At 41.6% G+C, this 14632-nt stretch overlaps 1 protein-coding gene across 16 annotated transcripts in view; it reads right to left on the bottom strand.

Moving 5' to 3' along the window:
• The window catches only part of EPB41L1 (erythrocyte membrane protein band 4.1 like 1), a 231146-nt gene that overhangs the window by 183902 nt on the left and 32612 nt on the right, over window positions 1–14632 (bottom strand). Inside the window, exon 1 of one of the 16 annotated variants that reach the window (XM_061631579.1) lies at window positions 6279–6381. The exons of the other annotated variants lie outside the window; for them this stretch is intronic. The gene's annotated coding sequence lies outside the window, so the exon portion shown is untranslated. Of the gene's footprint in view, window positions 1–6278; window positions 6382–14632 lie in introns of those variants that run through there. 16 annotated transcript variants of the gene reach the window in all.

Genomic DNA, 14632 nt, shown 5'->3' with positions numbered 1-14632 from the left:
TCATCCTCTCATTTATACCTTCAACTACCCACTCAGCCAATCACAACTCAGCATTCTGCAACATTCCAACACATGTACTCCCCCTACCAACTCTCTCTACTTACCATATTTACACTACAAAACCTGCACTTACCATAAATACTGTACAAATATAACAGAGGCATCACAGGCACCACTTAATTTTTTTAAAAGGACAAGATACGCACAGATTTGCATAACATTTGCATGTGCTAATTTATATGTAACTATGAAAATTTAGAACTAATGGATATAATTTAAATATAATACAATAGATTTCTCCAAAGACGGAGGAAGACTGTGGCCAGATGACCTGTGTCATTGCTTAGTAGGGATGCGCTGGAATTCCGCGCAATTCAGATTTGGTACTGAATTTTGTATTCATTCGTTTATTTGCTATCTCTGGAGATCAGATTTTTATGCAGTGATTTTCCATGACTATATTCAGAAAGCGATTTAAAAAAAAAATCGGTGTCTAAAATGTTGATATTAATATTGATATTTTATCAAATATTTCCTTCAATTTATCATCATTTCCTTTCAAAATACTGATATTTCCTTTTAAAATATCAATATTAATGTCAAATCGTTTTTTCCATGGGGAAAAAACCAGATCGGTAAAAGCATCGGTGGGGGGAAAAAAGGTAAAAAATCGCAACTGCTCAGTCAGCTATCCAGGTGTTAATATCTGATGGACAACTTGAAGTTCTCTGCTGCTCTCTCTTCTTATAGTTCTCTCTTCTTAAACCAGACTTGGACCAGACAGCCCTTCAAACGAAGGACACCTTCAAGTAAAGGAATGTCCTCTGACTACCCTTCAAAGAGAGGTCTGTCCTCTAAAGTAGGGCACATGGCCACCCTATTTCTGGTCTCTTAAAAATGCTTAGATCTCCAATCTAAGTAATTATAGACTACCTTATTCCAAGCAGAACAAAAACAATTTTAGGCAAACAGTATCTTCACTAATTGGCATCCAGACAAAAACTGCTTATGCAATACAATGAAGTTGCATTACAAACCCAATTAAACAGCATTTTAAGAAGAGAGGGGGAAATTGAGAAAAACAACTTTTTTTAAAGTAGAGGGAGCAGATTATTGAAGGGCCTTATCACAAAAGAGGCCCAAATACACACTAAATTAATGCAAGTTGGTGGGATTCCACAAGGTAGTTTTCTATGGGCTTTGGGTATCCCACAGAGGGCGGTCATGGCTACTTCCCCTGGCAGTGCTTTTCTATCTAGCCGCCCACTTCCTGATCTAGTTCTGTATACTCTAGAAATAAAGAGTAGGCTAGTCTCTGAAACCAACAAAAGGGGGGGGGGAGAATTAGTTCATTCAGTATTAGCATGAGCTACCAAACTGATCCAGACTCATTGTTACCATTACCATCCTCTCTAATAGAAAACTTGGGAGGTAGACTGCCAATCAGTTTGGAAGCCAAATACCACCACCACACATAAGATAAAGATTTCTACAAACTTGAAAACTCCCTCTCTACGCAAACATGTAAATCTCGCTGGCTGGAGTCTTGAACTGGGGCATGTCACTGTGTATCAATGCTTTTAGCTATTATAAACCTATAAGGGTAGAGTGCACTTTCCAAAGTATTATACTGTATCCTGTTTAATTCATTTTATTTACCCCACTGCTGAAATAATTGCACTGGTTGCCCATTAGCTACTGGTCTAAGTTCAAAGTACTGCTTTTGGTGTATAAAGCCCTATACAGCTTTGGACCAGGACATCTGAAAGATAATTTTAACCCTTATATACCCAGTTGATCACTGCACTCTGCAGGTGAAGGCTTCCTGCAGATACCATCTTATCAGGAGGTCCATTCCACACAACAAAGGAAGTGGACCTATGCTTTGGAATTCACTCCCCTTAAATATTACAGGCACCATTTCTGTTGTCTTTTTGGAACATATTGAAGACCTTCCTCTTTCAACAAGCCTTTTAAAAGTAGAGACCTTCTCCCAGTCTGCATCTGTGTTGAAATTGTTTTTAAGATTTTTGGGGGGTTTTTTTGTAAAGTTTTTTTTAAAGAAGCATTGTTTATAAAATGTTTAATAGATCTTTTTAGTGTTTTATCACTTATTTGCTGCCCTGGGCTCCTTCTGGGAGGGTGGGATGTAAATTTAATAATAGATAAAATAAAATAAGATTCTGGCAGAAGCACCAGCAATCCATATGTCTGGTGTGCCTTCATACTGTAGTCCAGCTTTGATAAAAGAAGCCCAAAGCATCCATAGACTTCCTATGAGTCAGCTGTGATCCAGTGACTAGGATGGATGGGTGGACATATACAAAGTTTCAGTGTTCCTGATGAGAACAAAATATGACAGAACCCAAAAGAAATTTCATTATCAGAGCTCAGAAGTAACCCCCAAAATATTTTGTATATATGTAGCATTTTGAGTGTTCAATGAACTCTGCATATCTCTCTCTCAGTAATCCTTGCAAAAGCCTCCAATGATATTACTGAGGGCAGGACATGCTGACTTGCCTAAATCCACTTGACGAGTTCATAACAGAGGCAAGATCTGAACCAGAAACAACTTCCCAACTTACACTCTTGGTCTCTAAATCACACCAGCTCTCAGCTGTTTTTGCAGAGGTGGGCAGTACTACTAATCTCCTAAAAACTCAAACTGGGCTAGGTGGACCTTCTATGAGGCAGTAGATGACACTTCCTTCAATGATCTGAAAACAACAAAAATCCAATTCTTTTTTTTTAAGAGCAAAACTAGCACAGACAAAAAATATTTTTGTATAATCATATTCCAAGATATATTTGGCAGCAATACTGGGGAGATATTTTTAGTACAGAATTTCTAGATCTCCACTGGATACCTCTGGAGATCCTCCAGGAAGTTCACCCATTGTCAATTGGTACAGAATTTCCTATTCCCTGATTTCTTGCTGCTGTTCATGGTCCTTATCTTCTTCAGTCTGCCGTACAATGCTCTTCTAACCGCAGGAGTTAGTAAGAATCTATACATTTGTCTCCAATTCATATTCCATATTCCCTCCAACTGCAATACTTGCACTGCTCCAACAGCACTTGAAGACCACTCCTGCAGAGTTCAAGATTCATCTGCATTGTCACAACGTTGACAAGAACCACTCAGGTCTTTATTGTTAGGGGAATAACACAAAAATGATTTGATCACTTCTCACAATGGAATGTTCATCGACTTGGAGCTCTGTCGGTTGAAGAGGAGGCAGAAACCTGAGTGTACTGCTAGCTTCTGTTCTTAAGGAATGAAAGCAAACTACAAGGTCAAGGAAAGGATCATAAGCACAAAAGAGGAAAGCAAGGAGAGTTCATTTTTCCCCTTATGTGGGCAAGTTATTGAGACTTTACTGCTAACAGTTCAACCTGCATAGCAGATTCTCAAGCAGATTTTCACACAACCTGTAAAGAGGAGACACACATGCCCTTTTTAAAATATTGTGCTGCCACTTCTTTGGGCCTTCAGTGATTATTTAAGCAGGACATAGGAACATAAGAAGGCTTAAACCTGAACAAACTGTTTGTTCACCTTGCCTAGCACTGTCTACTCTGACTGGCAGTGGCTCGCCAGGATCTCTGCTATGCATTGCCTGCTATGATTTTTATAGTGGCTATGCCAGGGATCAAACCCTTCTGTATACAAAGCATGTGTTCTTTCTCTGATGCATGGCCCCTCCCACTATGTAGCTGTGACTGCAAGGGGCCTGTTCAGTCACTCAATGAATCCATGCAGAAGAGGAGGTAGAACTTCCCCATACATTTATTGAAAACATAAAAGGAGTGGCAGCATGTCTGAAAACAGCTAAAGAACACAGATTTCCATAACATGCACACATGCTAATTTATAGACATAGATGCAAACTAAGAAGCAATTGCTACTATTTATTTATATTATAATCGGGTGACCCGGCTACCTACTCAGCTTGCTGTCCAGGTGCTAAGGGGCGACTGGCAACTTCAAAGCCCCTGCTGTCTCTTCTTATGGTTCTTCATCTTTAAACCGGACTTGGACTGGAAAAATAGAGGACTATTCTGCAGAAGCAGGATACATGGCCACCCTAACTGCTAACCGTATTTGTGATTGTCCGGTTTTCCCCATGCAAGAGAATACTCAAGGAAGGTTAGGTATGTGAGAACAAGAACTGTTTGGGTGAATCAGCCCTCATTTCTGCAGAGGGCAATGCAACCCAGCTGTGAATATTTAAAAAGTTATGAGGAGAATGGCCCCAACTGGCTCAGGCTTGAGATGCATTCTGCTATAGATTGTTATTTTTCTACAGCTGCGCTCCTCAATTATGAAGCAAGGTGACATTTCCCCTCCATTATAGGGGTGCTGAGTTCAATTAAAATTCACTGAAGATTGTGTTCTTTAGCACTGGGACCAGATAAAGACAGACAGCCAAACCTTGCTGCATCTCCTGACATATGAATTCCGGGTGTCCCTTTCTCAGTATGCAACTTCAAACTGCTGCAGATCAACCAAAGTGATATTGCAGCAATGTTTCTCGGTTAATGGGAAAGGATGAGGAGAAATCTCTGCTCTGAGACACACTGAGTTGTATCCAGTGTAGTGCTAAATTAAAATCACTTAGTAGTATACTTGTTCCGCTGGAGAAACTTGTGCTAGGGATACAAAATGTCTGGATACAGCCCACTGTCTGCAGCAGATTTTTTTAAAAGGATAAGATCTATTAAACAGAGGTAAGGAAAGACAAAAAGAGAAATATAGGGTTTGCAGTATGGAAAACGCAATCTCATCCTTCTTCCATATAACACAGAGCTGTGTATACCTATGGCAAGGAAAGCCAACGTGGTACCCTCCAGGTGTTGTTGGATGACAACTCCCATCTGCGCCCTGCCAAGTCAGGGATGATGAGAGTTGAAGTCCAAGACATCTGGAGAGCACCAGGTTGGGAAAACGGCCCTAGATGGATTCACCCGATTAAATCAATTGAAATCTGCATTATTACAACTAGATACCAGGTAAGGTTTAAAAAAGTGGTGTGTCTCATTCACTGTATTGGACAAGAGAGATTTGCATTAAAAAGGTGGACAATATGTGCACCTGATGAAATGCACTCTACTCCATGATAGCTAAGACTCTGTTGTTTTTGCTGCAAGAGACTGACACAGCTTCCTTCCTGGAAGAAAATATATATATAAAGAGCAGCTTTCACCCAAGCACTTTGGACAAATGTTGCTTCTGACTGTAACTCACAAATTCACATGGGACTTTCATCTCTATGCAGTACATCAGTGAAAAGAAGTGCCATGGCTTTAGCTATTGATAGATAGGACAACCTGCCCTTATACATTCCCTCTTGCAGCGCACAGACTTTTGATACATGCAAAAAAAATTAAAAGCCCAACATGCATGTTTTCTATGGCATTTGGCGATGTCCCTTTCTGATAGTATAGGTGCACTGTGAAATGCTTATACCAAGTGAAAGTGCACTGGAAGACCAGGAACTAATTGCACTGCAGCCAACTGTGAATAGCTGCTCATGTATATGGTCTGTTCATGTCAGCGGTGTAATGGCAGAAGAATGAGCTCATGCGAGATTACCCTTTCCCTTCTGTGAAAGGGGGAGAGAACCACACTTTGAAAATCCAAAAAATGGTGCAATTTGCTCTTCTAATGTTCACATAAGAAGGCCACATGAGGGCCACTATTTGCAAAGCTTCATCAGCTACAGAAACCTACTCCTAAGTCTTTATGCATTACACACATAATATGCAGGAAGCAGAAGAAACATTTATAATGCTAAGGATTTGCATTTTTCCTGTTAGCTAAAAAAATAACCTCCGTGCACCAACCTCCATGGATATCAGGCCAGTATATCTAGAGGGCAAGGAAGAGATTAAACTGCCTCGTTGAGAGTGAAATTTGGTTTGGAAGGACGAGCATACAGCTTATCTCCAGAAATGTGTGGACTCAAAGATGGCTGCAATTTATTAATGTCTTATTCTTCTCTGTACCAGACGTGCCCTTGCATCTCAGACCATCATCACACAGTTTGCTACTGCTTATATGAGAAACCAGAAACAGCAGGCTCTAGTCTAAGGGAAGCTGGAGGTACATGGTCAGAGCAGGGGCCCAAGACAGAGCAAAAGCATCAGGAATGGCTCAAAATGAGATGCATAGACAGAACTGAAATCAAGCAGGCATGCAGACACACATAGCATACATCTAAGGTAGTTAGCAGGCAAGAGAAAGGAAGTGTGCCTGCAAAGCTAAACCTTACCCTTTAGCGTAGATTCCAGTCTCTGCAACATTCTTATTCACACTCTTCTGCTACTGAATGGGTTATTCTTCTCTCCTCACAATCAACATACCTGCACTCTCTCACTTACTATTCCAATATGCAGGAAGCAGAAGAAACAGCTGCAAGGCTGACTCATGCATCAAAACTAAGGAGGACTTAATTGTTCATGTGATTTTCTTGGATGCACTGTGACTCCTTTAACGTAATCCAGCGGCATGGGTAGGTCATCCAGAATGATTCAGCCAAAAGTGTAAAACTAGCTCACAAACAGCCAGAGAATCATTGCTATATAGAAAGAGAAGGAAGCTCTAGCATTTCCCATAGAAAACTCTATTATCAACAGTGAAAAGCACATCATTTTCCCTTGTTCCTCAAGGCACTCCAGGAATTTGGAAAAAAACGCTCTCTAAAGTTTATTCATATGACCACCCTGGCACGTACACAGATTATGTGGATCTATTCAAAAGTCAGCATAGCAGCACATGATAATGTAAAGACAACCCATATTCACCATGCCAACACAAATAATTTTGTGTTTGTGTTACATTCCTGCCTTTTTTTTAAAGTCTCAGTAGTTTTATGGTATTTTATTGTCTTAAATCAGGGGTCACCAACCTTTGTAGACCTATAGGTATTTTTGGATTCTTGAGCAACTGCTGTGTGCACCACACTATCTGGTCACTTCTCTTCCCCAAAGATCACCCCCCACTCCAATACAAAGAAAGAGAGAAAGCGTGTGAACACAAGCTTCACTTTTCCAAGAGACCTGGGTCAAAGTATAATTAATCTAAACCTTGAAAAGCACATTGAGCTGAAAGAGGATGGGGGAAAGAGCCTCATTCTCCCAACTTCCTCTTCTAGCTCTATGCATTATTCAAGGGGGGGGAAAGGTAATTACACCTCATGACCAAGGGGGGGTCAGAGGCTTTGCAGGTACCGGGGAAAACCTCAAGAGTGCCATTGTGCCCATGGGTACCACAATGGTGAATGCCGAGCCCAAAATTGACTGCAAGGCACCTTGAAGTCTTTTGAAGTCTATTAAAAAAAAAATAGGATGACACTGCCAGGAGTGAGTTGAAGTTACAACTTGGTTGCATGACCAAGTTATAGTACAGTGGTTCCCAACCTGGGGACTGTGACCCCCAGGGGGGCTGTGAAGTAATCCAGAGGGAGCCGCAAGCAGCAGAAAAAAATGAATTATTTATTAATTTTTTAGAAAAACTCTTCACTCCCTGGACACTGTCTGTTCCCCACTGTTGCTGGAGATGACACCTCCCCCTTGCTCCAAATGAGAGGGGAGGACTTTTGCTGAAGCGTCAGAGCGTCTTTCAGGCACGCCAAGGGCAGGCATCTGCCTATAAAACATATGGCAGACACCAAAGGAAGGTGAGGGTGGAGCTACCAGGAAGAAGAGGGGATTACTATCACTGACTCCCATCTCCTCGTGCTGCTGCTGCTGCTGACACTCTTACTCACAACTGTCCAAGACGCTGCAGCAGTTGAGGGCTTCCCCCCTCCTACGTGCCTAAATGCATGCATGTCTACAGATGCTTGCAGAAGGGACAGGTGTGTTTATGTGCATGCGCGTGCTGATCTGTCTTCTGCTCCACTCTCTTTCCCCAAGTGCATGCTAACCAAGTTATCTCTTCTGATTATCATCCCAAGGCCTAAAAGCACTAATTCCCCTCCTCAATCTATCCACCCTTTCGTCTTCACAATCTGACATCCCCATCACTACCACATTGCTGCTTCATTATTATTATTATCATCATCATCACCACCATCATCTCAGCAGGTTAGATGAGGCTGGGGTCCACATACCGCAGCTGAAATGTATTTATTTATTTATTTATTTATTATTGCATTTATATCCCACCTTTCCTCCAAGTTGCTCAAGGTGGTGCACATAGTTCCCCCCCTTTCCATTTTATCCTTACACCAACCCTGTGAGGTAGGTCAGGCTGAGATACTGTGCCGGGTCCACGGTCACCCAGTGGGCTTCATGGCTGGGTGGGGATTTTAACTTGGATCTTAGTCCAACACTGTAACCCACTGGTGTTGGGAGACAGGACTGTACATCTTCAGACTCTGGGTGGGTGGGTTAGGGATAGGGGATACCAATTTGATGAACCTTTGCATTAAGAAAAGAAAGCAACACCTCCCTGTCTGCAGGGAGCTTTTTATGGAAAGGAATATTTGGAGATTTTGCCACACACCAAGTTTTCAATTAACAGAGGCTAAAATTACAATTAGCATGGGGGGGGTCACAACATTTTTTGAGCTTATAAAGGGGGACCCATACTCATAAAGGTTGGGAACCACTGTTAAGATGCTTCACCTGAACCCCACCCCCCAATGCCATGATCTAAATTGGATGCCCTGCTTCTAAACTGCTTAAAGAACAGTGGGAGATCTGAACATGAATCTCTTGCTGTCACATCTAGTTTTGCCCTAATAAAAAAGGGTGATCCGAGTCTATTCTTCCCAACCCACAACCAGAAGAATACATATTTGGAGAAGTCCAATATTTTACAAAATTGTTGGTTCCCTGATTTCCCCCTCAAAGCTCAATGTTAGAAAGAACCTGGGTAAATAATAATTTTAAATTAAAGATTATAAGAATGAGTTATTGGAAAGTCCTGTTTCAGACAAGTTACTCAAAACTGGGATCCTAATGCATAGAGCCATGGGGAAATGTCTTTAAAGGCTATCAGTCAGGAATTTCAAGCAGAATAGGGAACAGGATTTCAGCAATCTGGAGGCACAAAACAGCTTAAATTCTGATGAGGGAGTGCAAGAAATAATAATAAAGAGACATTGGTCATATTAATCACAAAGAAGTGTCATATTTGCAAAACAGCACACGTGCACACAAGCACACACCGAAGCAGTGTAGAGCCTGAAAAGAGGGACAAATAAAAGAAGACTTTGGGAATCCACTGTGCTTTTGTATTTCACTGTTCAAACAGCTTCAGTAGTAACAGCGGCTACCGCTAACCTTTCACAGTGAAGTCCTGAAATGTAGTCCATCTGTATCTGAGAATGTCCTTATATAGACACAGCCAAAGCAAAAAATGATTTGTGCTGATTAATACAGTCTTAGATGTGGGGTTAACATTCCTGGTAATAATGAGGTTGGTGTCTACCCAGCACTTCCACCTTTCTGAGGACGCAGCAAAAGAGGAAACTGAAAATAAAAGAATGATGCATTCATGAGCGATGGGCTCCTCAGCATGACTTGCTGTGTTCAGTTTTTCATAAAAGTGAATGGCTTCTATTGATTTCTGTGAGATCAAGAAAAGGGGGTGCAAACTATCAAGCAACGACACCAGAGAGGAGGAAGTAAATTGCCCCTCTACCCCCAGACATTGTTGATGCTGATAAGGGGAAGGACACTATTTTGCCCACACTGCATAGGTTTTGCCATTTGCTCTGCATAACTCAGTGAGGGACCACTGACTTTCTAAGGAAGAAAAGAAATAGGCTGCAACTGAAGACAAAGTAGCGGGGAGTCAAAATCTGCTCACCCACACCAGATATTCATTGAACCCAGAGTCTAGGACAGGAGATGGAGTTTGCCCCATCTCAACTATTTTCTCAAGTCCAAGCAGCGCATGATGCTAGACAGACAACTGGAACTCTCCACCTCTCACCACCTGTGTCAAATACAATGGGATGAGGTGGAGGTCTGTGATCAGAGTGCCAATCTCTTTTTACAGCTGCTGTGGGGAGAGCGAGGGGACTGAACTGGGGCCATAGAGATATGAGTGGAGAGATTAAAAATGTTTTCCCCTTCACTGCTTTCCTGATCTAGCACCCTTGCACCCCCCACCTAGTTGCTATTTGCCCATAAGGAAAACATATATCTATATTTTTTTCATTGAAGAGGCAAACAGCAAGTGGGAGATTAGATCAGGAAATCTTAAATCTGTCTTCCCCAGCACCATGATACGAATCCAGTTCACACACACACACACACATACGTGTATACACATACACACTTTTAAAAGAAATTATGACAGACAGAAGATCTGGTCAAGGATCAGATCATCTTCAAAGCCTCATCAAGTTTGGCTCTGAGAACGCAATTAACAGCATTCTTTATGTAAAGCTCTATATCAGTGATTTCACATACGTAAGGAGAAAAAAGGAGGGAGAAGATGTCTTTGAAGTGTAGCATACACAGGAGTCAACTGCAATTAGAGGGAGACTTTAACAAATCAGAATTTAATAATATTAATATCAGTTGGACCAAGAAGTAGAAGACGTTTCTCTGCTCCCAAGAGGCAACTGTATGCTATGCTGCCTTTGAAAGAAAGAACAAATCCTAAATAAATCCTAAGTAAATAGAGCAGTGCAGAAACGATACACATGCACACTACTGCCTGCCAGGTGTGTGTTATTGCTAATCCCCAGTTTTTCTACTTTTGTCATGTAGGAGACCATTGGCTCTCATGAGGAACCACTGTGGAGCAACCAAACATCACAAAGAGTGTGTTTAGAATGTATTTGGACTGGAGACCCAGAGGTGGAGGTGGGAACGGGTAGAGGGATGTCAGCAACTGAGTTTGTTTTTCCTTTTTCTAATTAACCCGGATCATGCTTTTCAAGTGAATTTCTCTTACCTGCACACTAGCAATACACAGGTCCACAGCTACATGCCATTCAGAATTATTATTTTTTAAAAAAATAGCCTTATTTGCATCAAGGAAGCCAGGATGTATTAAGCACAACAGTTCAGAGTATGCAGCAAATACTTTCATTCTGCAACACTAGCCTCAAATTAAAGAAACCCATAGCTCATTAAAAATGGAGCACATCACTGCTAATCTTTACCTCCAAGCAATAACAGCGACCAACCCATGCCATCCCAACAGGCAGTTCCAAAGAAGTCAGCCCCTTTTGCAGATGCATCTGAGAAACAGATGCAGGGCTGGAAAACTGACAATTCCATTTTTCAAATGACAACCCAAAATGCAATAGGTCAAAGATGACATAAAAGCAGGATGCATTATTATTAAGGGCGGCCAGATCTCTTTCCAGGACACTTTACAATAAAGCAAATACTATATTTATGAAACTATGAGAAAAGCAGAAAAAGAAGTACCCAGTTGATGTGGAGAGGAATACCACAACTCCAACAAAATTTAACTATTTTGCATCTGAAGTGTTTATCAAAAATGGGGAGGGGGGACATGATGTAAAGACTACATACACACTATAAATATGGGGAAGTTGCAAAACAAACGACATTTTATTTGGGAAGCAGATAGATTGGTAAATACAGCAGAGGTATTTTTTTACCAAGACAAAAACCAAAAATAAATTCAGCCATGCTGTTGTGGAATAAAATAATACAATCCCAGTCAGGCTAGGTTGACATCAGCAACATCATCCCCCTATACCTAGCAAACATGGACCATTTTGCTGGAAGAAACCAAATGGCTATTAGCAGTGTTAAAGTCAGAGGAAAAATACAAACTCAAAACAGACAGACGTTATGACCCCAGCATCAGACTTCCCCCATGTGCAAGCAGATCAGGCCAAGGACTCAAGAGGTGGTTTCAAAGTGGGAAGGGGAACTGAACTCAACAATATCCAAAAAGTATCCCTGTTCTCTAGAAAGTCCTCTACATCAAGATCCCATCTTGTCACCACCTCCTCAGACTGAGGTCAACACAATGATGTCCTTTAAATCAGAGGACTCCAGCACAACAATGCAGCAGAACCACAGTCTCCTCCACACTACTGGAGTCCAAGACCCTTTAAAGTGTCCAGGTCCCTTTAATTTTAATTTATTTAGATATTTTTTACTAGAAAAAGCTTCTACCAGTGGAGCAGAGCTAACCACCCACTGAGCTGAAATCCTATTTAGGTCTCAGTTTGGGGTTGTCTGTAGCTGAAACAGCATTTCAGCCTGCTTGCATTAATCTCCAGTCTGACCTCCACATGGAGCTATCCAGGGTGCTACCTGGACCAAACTCTGCTTTGCCATACTGGAACCTTGAACTGTTTTGACCTACTAGAACCAGAACTTCACCTCACTTTGCTTTGCCTTGCCAAAACCAAGAACCAACTACCCCAACTTGGAATCTCTTCTGGGTAAGACCATCACCTGCAACAGAACAGAACAGAAATTGAGGAAGCATCCAAACTAGGAAATGTGGTAGTAATGGGTGACTTCAACTACACGGACATAGACTGGGTGCATATGTGTTCCAGTCATGACAAAGAAGCAAAGTTTCTAGATATTCTAAATGACTATTCCCTAGACCAGTTGGTCATGGAACCGACCAGAGGGACGGCAACCCTGGACTTAATCCTCAGTGGGGACCAGGACCTGGTGCGAGATGTAAGTGTTGTTGAACCGATTGGGAGCAGTGACCACAGTGCTATTAAATTAAACATACATGTAACTGGCCAATTGCCAAGAAAATCCAACACGGTCACATTTGACTTCAAAAGAGGAAACTTCACAAAAATGAGGGGATTGGTAAAAAGAAAGCTGAAAAACAAAGTCCAGAGGGTCACATCACTCAAAAATGCTTGGAAGTTGTTTAAAAACACTGTATTAGAAGCTCAACTGGAGTGCATACCGCAGATCAGAAAAGGTACCGCCAGGGCCAAGAAGATGCCAGCATGGTTAACGAGCAAAGTCAAGGAAGCTCTTAGAGGCAAAAAGTCTTCCTTCAGAAAATGGAAGTCTTGTCCGAATGAAGAAAATAAAAAAGAACACAAACGCTGGCAAAAGAAATGCAAGAAGACAATAAGGGATGCTAAAAAAGAATTTGAGGAGCACATTGCTAAGAACATAAAAACCAACAACAAAAAATTCTATAAATACATTCAAAGCAGGAGACCATCTAGGGAGACAATTGGACCCTTGGATGATAAGGGAGTCAAAGGTGTCCTAAAGAACGATAAGGAGATTGCAGAGAAGCTAAATGAATTCTTTGCATCTGTCTTCACAGTGGAAGATATAGGGCAGATCCCTGAACCTGAACTAACATTTGCAGGAAGGGATTCTGAGGAACTAAGACAAATAGTGGTAACGAGAGAGGAAGTTCTAAGCTTAATGGACAATATAAAAACTGACAAATCACCGGGCCCGGATGGCATCCACCCGAGAGTTCTCAAAGAACTCAAAGGTGAAATTGCTGATCTGCTAACTAAAATATGTAACTTGTCCCTCGGGTCCTCCTCTGTGCCTGAGGACTGGAAAGTGGCAAATGTAACGCCAATCTTCAAAAAGGGATCCAGAGGGGATACCGGAAATTACAGGCCAGTTAGCTTAACTTCTGTCCCTGGAAAACTGGTAGAAAGTATTATTAAAGCTAGATTAACTAAGCACATAGAAGAACAAGCCTTGCTGAAGCAGAGCCAGCATGGCTTCTGCAAGGGAAGTCCTGTCTCAGTAACCTATTAGAATTCTTTGAGAGTGTCAACAAGCATATAGATAGAGGTGATCCAGTGGACATAGTGTACTTACACTTTCAAAAAGCATTTGACAAGGTACCTCACCAAAGGCTTCTGAGGAAGCTTAGCAGTCATGGAATAAGAGGAGAGGTCCTCTTGTGGATAAGGAATTGGTTAAGAAGCAGAAAGCAGAGAGTAGGAATAAACGGACAGTTCTCCCAATGGAGGGCTGTAGAAAGTGGAGTCCCTCAAGGATCGGTATTGGGACCTGTACTTTTCAACTTGTTCATTAATGACCTAGAATTAGGAGGGAGCAGTGAAGTGGCCAAGTTTGCTGATGACACTAAATTGTTCAGGGTTGTTAAAACAAAAAGGGATTGCGAAGAGCTCCAAAAAGATCTCTCCAAACTGAGTGAATGGGCGGAAAAATGGCAAATGCAATTCAATATAAACAAGTGTAAAATTATGCATATTGGAGCAAAAAATCTGAATTTCACATATACGCTCATGGGGTCTGAACTGGCAGTGACCGACCAGGAGAGAGACCTCGGGGTTGTAGTGGACAGCACGATGAAAATGTCGACCCAGTGTGCGGCAGCTGTGAAAAAGGCAAATTCCATGCTAGCGATAATTAGGAAAGGTATTGAAAATAAAACAGCCGATATCATCATGCCGTTGTATAAATCTATGGTGCGGCCGCATTTGGAATACTGTGTACAGTTCTGGTCGCCTCATCTCAAAAAGGATTATTATAGAGTTGGAAAAGGTTCAGAAGAGGGCAACCAGAATGATCAAGGGGATGGAGCGACTCCCTTACGAGGAAAGGTTGCAGCATTTGGGGCTTTTTAGTTTAGAGAAAAGGCGGGTCAGAGGAGACATGATAGAAGTGTATAAAATTATGCATGGCATTGAGAAAG

The sequence above is a fragment of the Rhineura floridana genome, chromosome 6, assembly GCF_030035675.1.
Source record: "Rhineura floridana isolate rRhiFlo1 chromosome 6, rRhiFlo1.hap2, whole genome shotgun sequence".
In the NCBI taxonomy this organism is placed as follows: Eukaryota; Metazoa; Chordata; class Lepidosauria; order Squamata; family Rhineuridae; genus Rhineura; species Rhineura floridana.
This window is presented reverse-complemented; position numbering and strand designations above follow the sequence as displayed.